This window comes from Phyllobates terribilis, unplaced genomic scaffold (genome assembly GCF_046119375.1).
Source record: "Phyllobates terribilis strain yellow unplaced genomic scaffold, ASM4611937v1 Scaffold_298__1_contigs__length_2340664, whole genome shotgun sequence".
NCBI lineage: Eukaryota > Metazoa > Chordata > Amphibia > Anura > Dendrobatidae > Phyllobates > Phyllobates terribilis.
The window spans coordinates 20139-33565 of NW_027363058.1; the positions used below are offsets into that span (position 1 = coordinate 20139).

The 13427-nt window shown below is 43.2% G+C and overlaps 6 non-coding genes across 6 annotated transcripts; all 6 read right to left on the reverse strand.

Moving 5' to 3' along the window:
* Positions 1-2690: 2690 nt before the first annotated feature.
* LOC141220611 (U2 spliceosomal RNA) lies at positions 2691-2881 on the reverse strand. Its single transcript, XR_012288816.1, has one exon. It is a non-coding gene; the product is annotated as a U2 spliceosomal RNA (small nuclear RNA).
* Positions 2882-3996: 1115 nt separating this feature from the next.
* On the reverse strand, positions 3997-4187 carry LOC141220627 (U2 spliceosomal RNA). Its single transcript, XR_012288832.1, has one exon. It is a non-coding gene; the product is annotated as a U2 spliceosomal RNA (small nuclear RNA).
* A 1115-nt stretch (positions 4188-5302) lies between these two features.
* On the reverse strand, positions 5303-5493 carry LOC141220489 (U2 spliceosomal RNA). The gene has a single exon (XR_012288695.1). It is a non-coding gene; the product is annotated as a U2 spliceosomal RNA (small nuclear RNA).
* A 1115-nt stretch (positions 5494-6608) lies between these two features.
* Positions 6609-6799, reverse strand: LOC141220500 (U2 spliceosomal RNA). Its single transcript, XR_012288707.1, has one exon. It is a non-coding gene; the product is annotated as a U2 spliceosomal RNA (small nuclear RNA).
* A 1115-nt stretch (positions 6800-7914) lies between these two features.
* Positions 7915-8105, reverse strand: LOC141220626 (U2 spliceosomal RNA). The gene has a single exon (XR_012288831.1). It is a non-coding gene; the product is annotated as a U2 spliceosomal RNA (small nuclear RNA).
* Positions 8106-9220: 1115 nt separating this feature from the next.
* On the reverse strand, positions 9221-9415 carry LOC141220671 (U2 spliceosomal RNA). Its single transcript, XR_012288872.1, has one exon. It is a non-coding gene; the product is annotated as a U2 spliceosomal RNA (small nuclear RNA).
* Positions 9416-13427: the final 4012 nt, after the last annotated feature.

Sequence of the window (13427 nt, forward strand, 5' to 3'; positions counted from 1 at the left end):
CATTGGCTGGCCATGCAGTTCCTCATCAGGTGGGTCCCCGAGGGGTTCCGCCGCCCCTGTTTGACCTGTAGAAGGTCGTCCTATAGGAGGAGGTTGCGCACAAGGCAGAGCCTCTGACTCTTCAGAGTCAGCAAGATCCCGGTCCCCACCTGTAGCAGCGGAGACCGAAACCCCTGAGGGTCCAGCGTCCACGTCCCCTTCTGGAGAAGTGTCCATCTGTTCACCTCCTGCTGCCTCCTCCGAACCACCCTTTTTCTTTTTCTTAGGACCCACCTTTATCCACTCAGCGCCCTCAGCACTAGGAGACCCAGACTGGGCATGGGCTTCTGTGTCGGCCTTTTGCCGGTCCCTTTTGACCTTACCAGTAGTGCCCTTCTGCTCCTTCTCAGCCCTCCTTTTGGACTCCCGCAGGTCCTGCAGCCAGGTTTTGGGATTTGGTATTTTACCTGTCATAGACTCTGGAGACACTTCACTATTTGGTACGCCCTTATTGTCTCCAGAGGCTCCAGGTTGTTGTTCCTCCTCCTGAGGGGTGGTCTGATCTTTTGGTCCTTGGTCGGACGTCTTGGACTTCCCCTTTTGCTCATCTTCCCGAAATCTGTGAGGGCAAGAAAAATAAAAGTGACCTGGAGTCTGGCAAAAACTGCATTTCTTTTCCTTAGGGCATTCTTTTGTCTCATGTTCTTCACTAGCACAATTTCTACATGATACATGACAGTTTTCTTTTGAATGACCATAGCGCCCACAATTTCTGCAATATACTGGCATCCCAGAAAAGAAGAAATCCCCATTTGTTTGCCCAATTTTGAAACGGGCAGGGGGGAGCCGTATACCACCTGGTGTATTTGGATCTCTTGTACACTTCACAAGGAATTTCCACTTAGATGTCCATATGTTATATTCGTTTAATATCTTCCCAATACATTTAACACTTTTAAAATAAATTGCTAGAAATGACATTACTTCTGGAGCAGAAACAAAGGGCGAAAATATTTTTACAATAACCAGTCTTACCTCATCCAGGACGTGCTCAACAATTTGTATCCCTTTCAAAACAGGACTATTTTCAACTTTTTTTAACTTTTCTAGTACATCTCTAAAAATACCTTCTCCGGTGAATGTGATGTCATAGTCACCTCTTCTGGGATAATCCTGGATGGAGAGAATTTCATTCCTTTGTACGCCAAGAAGGTTCCTGAGCACGTCCTGGACTACATACCCTAATTTCCTCATATCCGAGCCACCCGCCGTGAAGTGAACTCGGATAGAGTTTTTTAGCCTCGCATAAAGAGGCACGAGGTTAGGGTCAACCTCCATGGAAAAACGCAACAAGGTTGCAAATTGCAGCCGCTTGCAATCTGCGCTCCCAGTGTTCTTGCAGCGAAAAACACCTGGAAGCTGGGGGATCGCAACTCGTTACCCTGGGACTAAGCCCTCTCCCTAATAGCAGCAAGCAGGTTAAGTCCACCAAAGTGGACGATCCTGCCAGGCCAAGGAGAGGGGTACCCGAGTGCCCTTCAACCACAATCTCCTGCAATAAAGCACTTGATCGTAGCCAAAAGGCCGAGAAGCGATAACCAGAATTGGTTTCAAACTACGGAGCCACCCAAGGATCCTGAAAAGTCCATTTGTGGAGATGAGCTCCTGGACTCCCGTTAAGAAGACATGTTGTCAACCTCTAGATCCCTTACATGCCTGCACTTTTCGGCTTGCTGCTGCTGCAATCCACGCGTTTTAGATCTGCATAACTCCACCTCTTTAAACACAGCACCTTCACCCCCTGCTGTTCCCACCCGCCTCAACACCGTTGGAAGGGAGGAGAACCAATTAAGGCGGGGGGTGGGGTGGAACGAGCAGCTGTCTACCCTTAGCAGGAGGGCTCCTGATTACATACCTCTCCTGCTGCTGCTGCTGCTGGCTGTCCAGCAGCAGACTGAAGGTGGCTGCTGCTGTGCACAGGTATATAAAGGCTCAGAGCCTATTATGACACGCGCAGCCAGCGTTCCATTGCCACATTCCATCTATTGCAGGCAGGATACCTGGCTGGCTGAATGTCGCTGAGAAGCTCACAGAGACCGCCATAAGCAACAGTTTAACAGAATGCCACAGACTAATCAACCAAACTTTTTGGGTTGGGTTCTCTTTTATAGTCTGCAGGCATTAAATGAAAGAAGTCAGTGTTCCAGCAGAGGGAGACAACGTTTCAGAAAAGGCATTGTAGCAAACCAAAAAAGAAATTTTAAGCGCAGCAGAGTAACCAGCGCACATACCTGTTAGCTCAGGTGAGTTTAAAAGGCTGCTGTTGATAACAAGGGCATTTGCTAAATAGATGGTGTGTGTGCAACAATATACTGAAAGGTCAATTATATTGTGCAGCTTATCTCACCACCTGTAGTTATTTAGGTGAAAGCTCCAAAATGCTTGCCTAATATGTCTGTTTATCCAAAAGGAAGTAAAAAGGGAGAGCTAGAAAGATAGCATTGCATCACATTACATGGCAATGCAATGCACAGTTGCTGAAGTTGAACCAAAATGAGCTTGTAATCTGGCTTCTGCAACTTTGAACATGAAAAATCCAATGAGGAGAAGAAAAGCAAAGCCAAAGAGTCCATCCCAAAATCCGACAAACAAGCAAAATGAACAAAAAACATTGAATTCAATTCTTTCTGATTTTAGAAACTGCATTAAAGAAGGGGTGCACCGGTCCTGGAGATACTACAATACCAGGTCAATGCGTGGAGTGGACAGAGCAAGCTCTTTTTCCATCTCCCTGTTCTAAAAATCCATTTAATATATGGTCCCCAGATAGGGGACGTATCAGATATTAAACTGATAAGAACAGATACTACACTTGATCTTAGCCAAAAGGCCGAGAAGCGATAACCAGAATTGGTTTCAAACTACGGAGCCACCCAAGGATCCTGAAAAGTCCATTTGTGGAGATGAGCTCCTGGACTCCCGTTAAGAAGACATGTTGTCAACCTCTAGATCCCTTACATGCCTGCACTTTTCGGCTTGCTGCTGCTGCAATCCACGCGTTTTAGATCTGCATAACTCCACCTCTTTAAACACAGCACCTTCACCCCCTGCTGTTCCCACCCGCCTCAACACCGTTGGAAGGGAGGAGAACCAATTAAGGCGGGGGGTGGGGTGGAACGAGCAGCTGTCTACCCTTAGCAGGAGGGCTCCTGATTACATACCTCTCCTGCTGCTGCTGCTGCTGGCTGTCCAGCAGCAGACTGAAGGTGGCTGCTGCTGTGCACAGGTATATAAAGGCTCAGAGCCTATTATGACACGCGCAGCCAGCGTTCCATTGCCACATTCCATCTACTGCAGGCAGGATACCTGGCTGGCTGAATGTCGCTGAGAAGCTCACAGAGACCGCCATAAGCAACAGTTTAACAGAATGCCACAGACTAATCAACCAAACTTTTTGGGTTGGGTTCTCTTTTATAGTCTGCAGGCATTAAATGAAAGAAGTCAGTGTTCCAGCAGAAGGAGACAACGTTTCAGAAAAGGCATTGTAGCAAACCAAAAAAGAAATTTTAAGCGCAGCAGAGTAACCAGCGCACATACCTGTTAGCTCAGGTGAGTTTAAAAGGCTGCTGTTGATAACAAGGGCATTTGCTAAATAGATGGTGTGTGTGCAACAATATACTGAAAGGTCAATTATATTGTGCAGCTTATCTCACCACCTGTAGTTATTTAGGTGAAAGCTCCAAAATGCTTGCCTAATATGTCTGTTTATCCAAAAGGAAGTAAAAAGGGAGAGCTAGAAAGATAGCATTGCATCACATTACATGGCAATGCAATGCACAGTTGCTGAAGTTGAACCAAAATGAGCTTGTAATCTGGCTTCTGCAACTTTGAACATGAAAAATCCAATGAGGAGAAGAAAAGCAAAGCCAAAGAGTCCATCCCAAAATCCGACAAACAAGCAAAATGAACAAAAAACATTGAATTCAATTCTTTCTGATTTTAGAAACTGCATTAAAGAAGGGGTGCACCGGTCCTGGAGATACTGCAATACCAGGTCAATGCGTGGAGTGGACAGAGCAAGCTCTTTTTCCATCTCCCTGTTCTAAAAATCCATTTAATATATGGTCCCCAGATAGGGGACGTATCAGATATTAAACTGATAAGAACAGATACTACATTTGATCTTAGCCAAAAGGCCGAGAAGCGATAACCAGAATTGGTTTCAAACTACGGAGCCACCCAAGGATCCTGAAAAGTCCATTTGTGGAGATGAGCTCCTGGACTCCCGTTAAGAAGACATGTTGTCAACCTCTAGATCCCTTACATGCCTGCACTTTTCGGCTTGCTGCTGCTGCAATCCACGCGTTTTAGATCTGCATAACTCCACCTCTTTAAACACAGCACCTTCACCCCCTGCTGTTCCCACCCGCCTCAACACCGTTGGAAGGGAGGAGAACCAATTAAGGCGGGGGGTGGGGTGGAACGAGCAGCTGTCTACCCTTAGCAGGAGGGCTCCTGATTACATACCTCTCCTGCTGCTGCTGCTGCTGGCTGTCCAGCAGCAGACTGAAGGTGGCTGCTGCTGTGCACAGGTATATAAAGGCTCAGAGCCTATTATGACACGCGCAGCCAGCGTTCCATTGCCACATTCCATCTACTGCAGGCAGGATACCTGGCTGGCTGAATGTCGCTGAGAAGCTCACAGAGACCGCCATAAGCAACAGTTTAACAGAATGCCACAGACTAATCAACCAAACTTTTTGGGTTGGGTTCTCTTTTATAGTCTGCAGGCATTAAATGAAAGAAGTCAGTGTTCCAGCAGAAGGAGACAACGTTTCAGAAAAGGCATTGTAGCAAACCAAAAAAGAAATTTTAAGCGCAGCAGAGTAACCAGCGCACATACCTGTTAGCTCAGGTGAGTTTAAAAGGCTGCTGTTGATAACAAGGGCATTTGCTAAATAGATGGTGTGTGTGCAACAATATACTGAAAGGTCAATTATATTGTGCAGCTTATCTCACCACCTGTAGTTATTTAGGTGAAAGCTCCAAAATGCTTGCCTAATATGTCTGTTTATCCAAAAGGAAGTAAAAAGGGAGAGCTAGAAAGATAGCATTGCATCACATTACATGGCAATGCAATGCACAGTTGCTGAAGTTGAACCAAAATGAGCTTGTAATCTGGCTTCTGCAACTTTGAACATGAAAAATCCAATGAGGAGAAGAAAAGCAAAGCCAAAGAGTCCATCCCAAAATCCGACAAACAAGCAAAATGAACAAAAAACATTGAATTCAATTCTTTCTGATTTTAGAAACTGCATTAAAGAAGGGGTGCACCGGTCCTGGAGATACTGCAATACCAGGTCAATGCGTGGAGTGGACAGAGCAAGCTCTTTTTCCATCTCCCTGTTCTAAAAATCCATTTAATATATGGTCCCCAGATAGGGGACGTATCAGATATTAAACTGATAAGAACAGATACTACACTTGATCTTAGCCAAAAGGCCGAGAAGCGATAACCAGAATTGGTTTCAAACTACGGAGCCACCCAAGGATCCTGAAAAGTCCATTTGTGGAGATGAGCTCCTGGACTCCCGTTAAGAAGACATGTTGTCAACCTCTAGATCCCTTACATGCCTGCACTTTTCGGCTTGCTGCTGCTGCAATCCACGCGTTTTAGATCTGCATAACTCCACCTCTTTAAACACAGCACCTTCACCCCCTGCTGTTCCCACCCGCCTCAACACCGTTGGAAGGGAGGAGAACCAATTAAGGCGGGGGGTGGGGTGGAACGAGCAGCTGTCTACCCTTAGCAGGAGGGCTCCTGATTACATACCTCTCCTGCTGCTGCTGCTGCTGGCTGTCCAGCAGCAGACTGAAGGTGGCTGCTGCTGTGCACAGGTATATAAAGGCTCAGAGCCTATTATGACACGCGAAGCCAGCGTTCCATTGCCACATTCCATCTACTGCAGGCAGGATACCTGGCTGGCTGAATGTCGCTGAGAAGCTCACAGAGACCGCCATAAGCAACAGTTTAACAGAATGCCACAGACTAATCAACCAAACTTTTTGGGTTGGGTTCTCTTTTATAGTCTGCAGGCATTAAATGAAAGAAGTCAGTGTTCCAGCAGAAGGAGACAACGTTTCAGAAAAGGCATTGTAGCAAACCAAAAAAGAAATTTTAAGCGCAGCAGAGTAACCAGCGCACATACCTGTTAGCTCAGGTGAGTTTAAAAGGCTGCTGTTGATAACAAGGGCATTTGCTAAATAGATGGTGTGTGTGCAACAATATACTGAAAGGTCAATTATATTGTGCAGCTTATCTCACCACCTGTAGTTATTTAGGTGAAAGCTCCAAAATGCTTGCCTAATATGTCTGTTTATCCAAAAGGAAGTAAAAAGGGAGAGCTAGAAAGATAGCATTGCATCACATTACATGGCAATGCAATGCACAGTTGCTGAAGTTGAACCAAAATGAGCTTGTAATCTGGCTTCTGCAACTTTGAACATGAAAAATCCAATGAGGAGAAGAAAAGCAAAGCCAAAGAGTCCATCCCAAAATCCGACAAACAAGCAAAATGAACAAAAAACATTGAATTCAATTCTTTCTGATTTTAGAAACTGCATTAAAGAAGGGGTGCACCGGTCCTGGAGATACTGCAATACCAGGTCAATGCGTGGAGTGGACAGAGCAAGCTCTTTTTCCATCTCCCTGTTCTAAAAATCCATTTAATATATGGTCCCCAGATAGGGGACGTATCAGATATTAAACTGATAAGAACAGATACTACACTTGATCTTAGCCAAAAGGCCGAGAAGCGATAACCAGAATTGGTTTCAAACTACGGAGCCACCCAAGGATCCTGAAAAGTCCATTTGTGGAGATGAGCTCCTGGACTCCCGTTAAGAAGACATGTTGTCAACCTCTAGATCCCTTACATGCCTGCACTTTTCGGCTTGCTGCTGCTGCAATCCACGCGTTTTAGATCTGCATAACTCCACCTCTTTAAACACAGCACCTTCACCCCCTGCTGTTCCCACCCGCCTCAACACCGTTGGAAGGGAGGAGAACCAATTAAGGCGGGGGGTGGAGTGGAACGAGCAGCTGTCTACCCTTAGCAGGAGGGCTCCTGATTACATACCTCTCCTGCTGCTGCTGCTGCTGGCTGTCCAGCAGCAGACTGAAGGTGGCTGCTGCTGTGCACAGGTATATAAAGGCTCAGAGCCTATTATGACACGCGCAGCCAGCGTTCCATTGCCACATTCCATCTACTGCAGGCAGGATACCTGGCTGGCTGAATGTCGCTGAGAAGCTCACAGAGACCGCCATAAGCAACAGTTTAACAGAATGCCACAGACTAATCAACCAAACTTTTTGGGTTGGGTTCTCTTTTATAGTCTGCAGGCATTAAATGAAAGAAGTCAGTGTTCCAGCAGAAGGAGACAACGTTTCAGAAAAGGCATTGTAGCAAACCAAAAAAGAAATTTTAAGCGCAGCAGAGTAACCAGCGCACATACCTGTTAGCTCAGGTGAGTTTAAAAGGCTGCTGTTGATAACAAGGGCATTTGCTAAATAGATGGTGTGTGTGCAACAATATACTGAAAGGTCAATTATATTGTGCAGCTTATCTCACCACCTGTAGTTATTTAGGTGAAAGCTCCAAAATGCTTGCCTAATATGTCTGTTTATCCAAAAGGAAGTAAAAAGGGAGAGCTAGAAAGATAGCATTGCATCACATTACATGGCAATGCAATGCACAGTTGCTGAAGTTGAACCAAAATGAGCTTGTAATCTGGCTTCTGCAACTTTGAACATGAAAAATCCAATGAGGAGAAGAAAAGCAAAGCCAAAGAGTCCATCCCAAAATCCGACAAACAAGCAAAATGAACAAAAAACATTGAATTCAATTCTTTCTGATTTTAGAAACTGCATTAAAGAAGGGGTGCACCGGTCCTGGAGATACTGCAATACCAGGTCAATGCGTGGAGTGGACAGAGCAAGCTGTTTTTCCATCTCCCTGTTCTAAAAATCCATTTAATATATGGTCCCCAGATAGGGGACGTATCAGATATTAAACTGATAAGAACAGATACTACACTTGATCTTAGCCAAAAGGCCGAGAAGCGATAACCAGAATTGGTTTCAAACTACGGAGCCACCCAAGGATCCTGAAAAGTCCATTTGTGGAGATGAGCTCCTGGACTCCCGTTAAGAAGACATGTTGTCAACCTCTAGATCCCTTACATGCCTGCACTTTTCGGCTTGCTGCTGCTGCAATCCACGCGTTTTAGATCTGCATAACTCCACCTCTTTAAACACAGCACCTTCACCCCCTGCTGTTCCCACCCGCCTCAACACCGTTGGAAGGGAGGAGAACCAATTAAGGCGGGGGGTGGGGTGGAACGAGCAGCTGTCTACCCTTAGCAGGAGGGCTCCTGATTACATACCTCTCCTGCTGCTGCTGCTGCTGGCTGTCCAGCAGCAGACTGAAGGTGGCTGCTGCTGTGCACAGGTATATAAAGGCTCAGAGCCTATTATGACACGCGCAGCCAGCGTTCCATTGCCACATTCCATCTACTGCAGGCAGGATACCTGGCTGGCTGAATGTCGCTGAGAAGCTCACAGAGACCGCCATAAGCAACAGTTTAACAGAATGCCACAGACTAATCAACCAAACTTTTTGGGTTGGGTTCTCTTTTATAGTCTGCAGGCATTAAATGAAAGAAGTCAGTGTTCCAGCAGAAGGAGACAACGTTTCAGAAACGGCATTGTAGCAAACCAAAAAAGAAATTTTAAGCGCAGCAGAGTAACCAGCGCACATACCTGTTAGCTCAGGTGAGTTTAAAAGGCTGCTGTTGATAACAAGGGCATTTGCTAAATAGATGGTGTGTGTGCAACAATATACTGAAAGGTCAATTATATTGTGCAGCTTATCTCACCACCTGTAGTTATTTAGGTGAAAGCTCCAAAATGCTTGCCTAATATGTCTGTTTATCCAAAAGGAAGTAAAAAGGGAGAGCTAGAAAGATAGCATTGCATCACATTACATGGCAATGCAATGCACAGTTGCTGAAGTTGAACCAAAATGAGCTTGTAATCTGGCTTCTGCAACTTTGAACATGAAAAATCCAATGAGGAGAAGAAAAGCAAAGCCAAAGAGTCCATCCCAAAATCCGACAAACAAGCAAAATGAACAAAAAACATTGAATTCAATTCTTTCTGATTTTAGAAACTGCATTAAAGAAGGGGTGCACCGGTCCTGGAGATACTGCAATACCAGGTCAATGCGTGGAGTGGACAGAGCAAGCTCTTTTTCCATCTCCCTGTTCTAAAAATCCATTTAATATATGGTCCCCAGATAGGGGACGTATCAGATATTAAACTGATAAGAACAGATTTTTTTAATTTGGCTATCCCCCACATGGGGATAAAAACCGTTTATTTAAAATTTAACAAATTACAGAAATAAAACCATTACATCCACATTACACTTTCGGGACTTCAAAGAAAAATAAAAATTCCATCACAGCAAATTTTACAAGACTTCAAATATTCCATAGGTTAAAAAGCCATTTGCCTGCCAACGTTACATTCTTTTTCCTGTCCAATAAATAGTATATGTACATTTCACTTTTACAAAAGGCTAAAACATCATCTACAGTCATGGCCAAAAGTTTTGAGAATGACACCAAAATTCGATTTTCACATGATCTGCTGGCCTCTGGTTTTTATTAGTGTTTGTCTGATGTTTACATCACATACAGAAATATAATTGCAATCATATTATGAGTATCAATAGGTTATATTGACAGTTAGAATGAGCTAATGCAGCAAGTCAATATTTGCAGTGTTGCCCCTTCTTCTTCAAGACCTCTGTAATTCTCCCTGGCATGCTCTCAATCAACTTTTGGACCAAATCCTGACTGATAGCAGTCCATTCTTGCATAATCAATGCTTGCATTTTGCCAGAATTTGTTGGTTTTTGTTTGTCCACCCATCTCTTGATGATTGACCTCAAGTTCTCAATGGGATTAAGATCTGGGGAGTTTCCAGGCCATGGACCCAAAATCTCTATGTTTTGTTCCATGAGCCATTTAGTTATCACCTTTGCTTTATGGCAAGGTGCTCCATCATGCTGGAAAAGGCATTGTTGGGCGCCAAACTGCTCTTGGATGGTTGGGAGAAGTTGCTCTTGGAGGACATTCTGGTACCATTCTTTATTCATGGCTGTGTTTTTAGGCAAGACTGTGAGTGAGCCGATTCCCTTGGCTGAGAAGCAACCCCACACATGAATGGTTTCAGGATGCTTTACAGTTGGCATGAGACAAGACTGGTGGTAGCGCTCACCTCTTCTTCTCCGAATAAGCTGTTTTCCAGATGTCCCAAACAATCGAAAAGGGGATTCATCAGAGAAAATGACTTTGCCCCAGTCCTCAGCAGTCCACTCCCTGTACCTTTTGCAGAATATCAGTCGATCCCTGATGTTTTTTCTGGAGAGAAGTGGCTTCTTTGCTGCCCTCCTTGAAACCAGCCCTTGCTCAAAGTGTCTCCGCCTCACAGTGCGTGCAGAAGCACTCACACCAGCCTGCTGCCATTCCTGAGCAAGCTCGGCACTGCTGGTAGTCCGATCCCGCAGCTGAAACAGTTTTAAGATACGGTCTTGGCACTTGCTGGTCTTTCTTGGGCGCCCTGGAGCCTTTTTGACAACAATGGAAGCTCTCTCCTTGAAGTTCTTGATGATGCGATAGATTGTTGACTGAGGTGCAATCTTTGTAGCTGCGATACTCTTCCCTGTTAGGCCATTTTTGTGCAGTGCAATGATGGCTGCACGTGTTTCTTTAGAGATAACCATGGTTAACTGAAGAGAAACAATGATACCAAGAACCAGCCTCCTTTTAAAGTGTCCAGTGATGTCATTCTTACTTAATCATGACTGATTGATCGCCAGCCCTGTCCTCATTAACACCCACACCTGTGTGAATGGATCAATCACTAAAACAATGTTAGCTGCTCCTTTTAAAGCAGGACTGCAATGAGGTTGAAATGTGTTTTGGGGGTTAAAGTTCATTTTCTGGACAAATATTGACTTTGCAATAATTGCTGTTAAGCTGATCACTCTTTGACATTCAGGAGTATATGCAAATTGCCATTACAAAAAATGAAGCAGTAAACTTTGGAAAAATTACTATTTGTCTCATTCTCAATACTTTTGGCCATGACTGTACTGGTAACATTTCATGTTTAAAAACAGCAATATTTCTAGCATTCCAGAGCGCTATCTTGGCACAATTCACTGTCTTCCACGCCATTATTTTTTGGTCCATTGTTGGGCATTCCAGAAGACCATATAACACTGATGCAAAATTAAAGTCCTTGAGGTCCTCCATTTTCTCCAGCAGGGGGATTAATCTTCTCCAGAACTCTTTAGCAAAAGCACAAGTCCATAAAAGATGCTTCACTGTCTCTTCTTCTTGACAACCTTCTCTTGGGCAGATGGCAGACCTCACAAAACCTCTTCTGTACTGGAATGCCCGGCAAGGAAGACAGTGGTGTGCGCAGCTCCAAGACATGTCTTTCTGTACATTAAAAAGATAAGGGGCGTTAATCATTTTCCATATGTGTACAGTTTTGTCATCATCATAACGTTCAATATCACACAACGTCACATCAGTACTAATTTGTTTGAGTAGTGTCTTGCTGTTACATAGATCCCCTGTCTGTTTCTTATTCAAATTAAAATCAAGAATAATTTTCTTTAAAATCTCATAATGTGCAGGTAGGTTAAAAGCATAAGGAAAGGATAAAACCGTTTCAAACCAACCAAACCTTCTCATGAGAAAACCAGTGTTAAAACGCATAAAATAGGAAAGGTAATTATCTTTAAAAAGGGTTTTAAAACAGAAACAGAAAAAATGTATTAAAAGAAACTTATCTAAAACAGGGAAATCTTTCCCACCTTTAACCTTTGGCTTTGTCACAATTTCTCTTTTGAGTTTCTCCATTTTTGAGCCCCAAAAAAAGGTAAAACATACTTTTGTAATTCGTTTCAACAAATTTGTAGGAGGGGGGAACACCAAACTAAGATATAACAGGATAGGTAATATCACCATTTTTACAATCAGAACTTTACCTTCCATTGACAGCTTTCTCATATTCCACATGCAGATTTTCTGATTAATTTTCTGTGCTGCCGCATCCCAGCTATTAAAACCATTATTAGATTCATTAAAAGAAACACCTAAAATAGTAATGGAATCTGTAACTTCAATTGGTACATCATGTAAACTCATCCCCCCGACATTTAAAATATTACATTTAGTAAGATTAATTTTAAAACCGGAAACTGTACAAAAAGACTGAATTTGGCTTATCGTTTTTTGTATTGAAGGTACATCACATCCAAACACTGCTACATCATCCATATAGCTTACAACTTTAACTTGTAGACCGTTCCCTCCGGGTAAGGGTACTCCACATATTTGCTTATCCCGGCGTATTGTACATAAAAGGGGTTCTATAGCACATATAAAAAGCAGGGGGGACAAAGGGCAACCCTGCTTCACCCCTGATTTTAAAACTACCTCTTTTGTTTTAAAACCATTAACTAAAATCTTACTCGTACAATCATTATAAAAAGCTTTAAGAGACAATAAAAACCCACCCGGAATGCCCATTTTTTCTAAAACTTTAAAAAGATAAAAATGAGACACGCGGTCAAAAGCTTTCTCAAAATCCACCGCTAGGATTGACATCTTTGTCTTTCTGGTTTTTACATCTTCAATACAATCTTTCACCAGGTTTAAATTGTCCCAGATACTACGCCCAGGTACCCCGCATACCTGATTTGCATGAATTACTTTATGTATCACCTTTTTCAACCGATTTGCACAGATCTTAGCCATAATTTTGTAATCACTATTTAAAAGAGTTATCGGCCTCCAGTTTTTAAGATCCGTTTTGTCACCTTTTTTGTATAGTAGTGATACCTCACCTTTCTTCCATGAGTTGAGTAAAACCTTATTATTAAAAACTTCGGAAAACAAATTAAACAAATCATCTTTTAAAATATCATAAAAACTTATATAAAACTCTATGGGGATACCATCAGGGCCGGGCACTTTACCATTTTTAAAACTCTTCATGGTTTCTAAAATCTCTTCCTCACATAGAGGTTGGGATAAAAAACTTTGGGCATCAGCATCTAGGGTGGACTTGATCTCCCCCAGGAAAGTGTGTATTAAATCATGGTCTACAGTTTTTACATTAAAAAGATCATTAAAATAGACATTTACCTTATCCAATATAACGTTGATATTATTATCTCCATCTATGTTATCAATTATTGTTTTCGCCTGTTTGTTTTTCTTAAAAAAATACCTGGAACAAGTCTCATCCTCTTCTACGTGTTTTACCTTTGAACGAAAAATCAGTTCTTTTCCTTTTTGTTCCA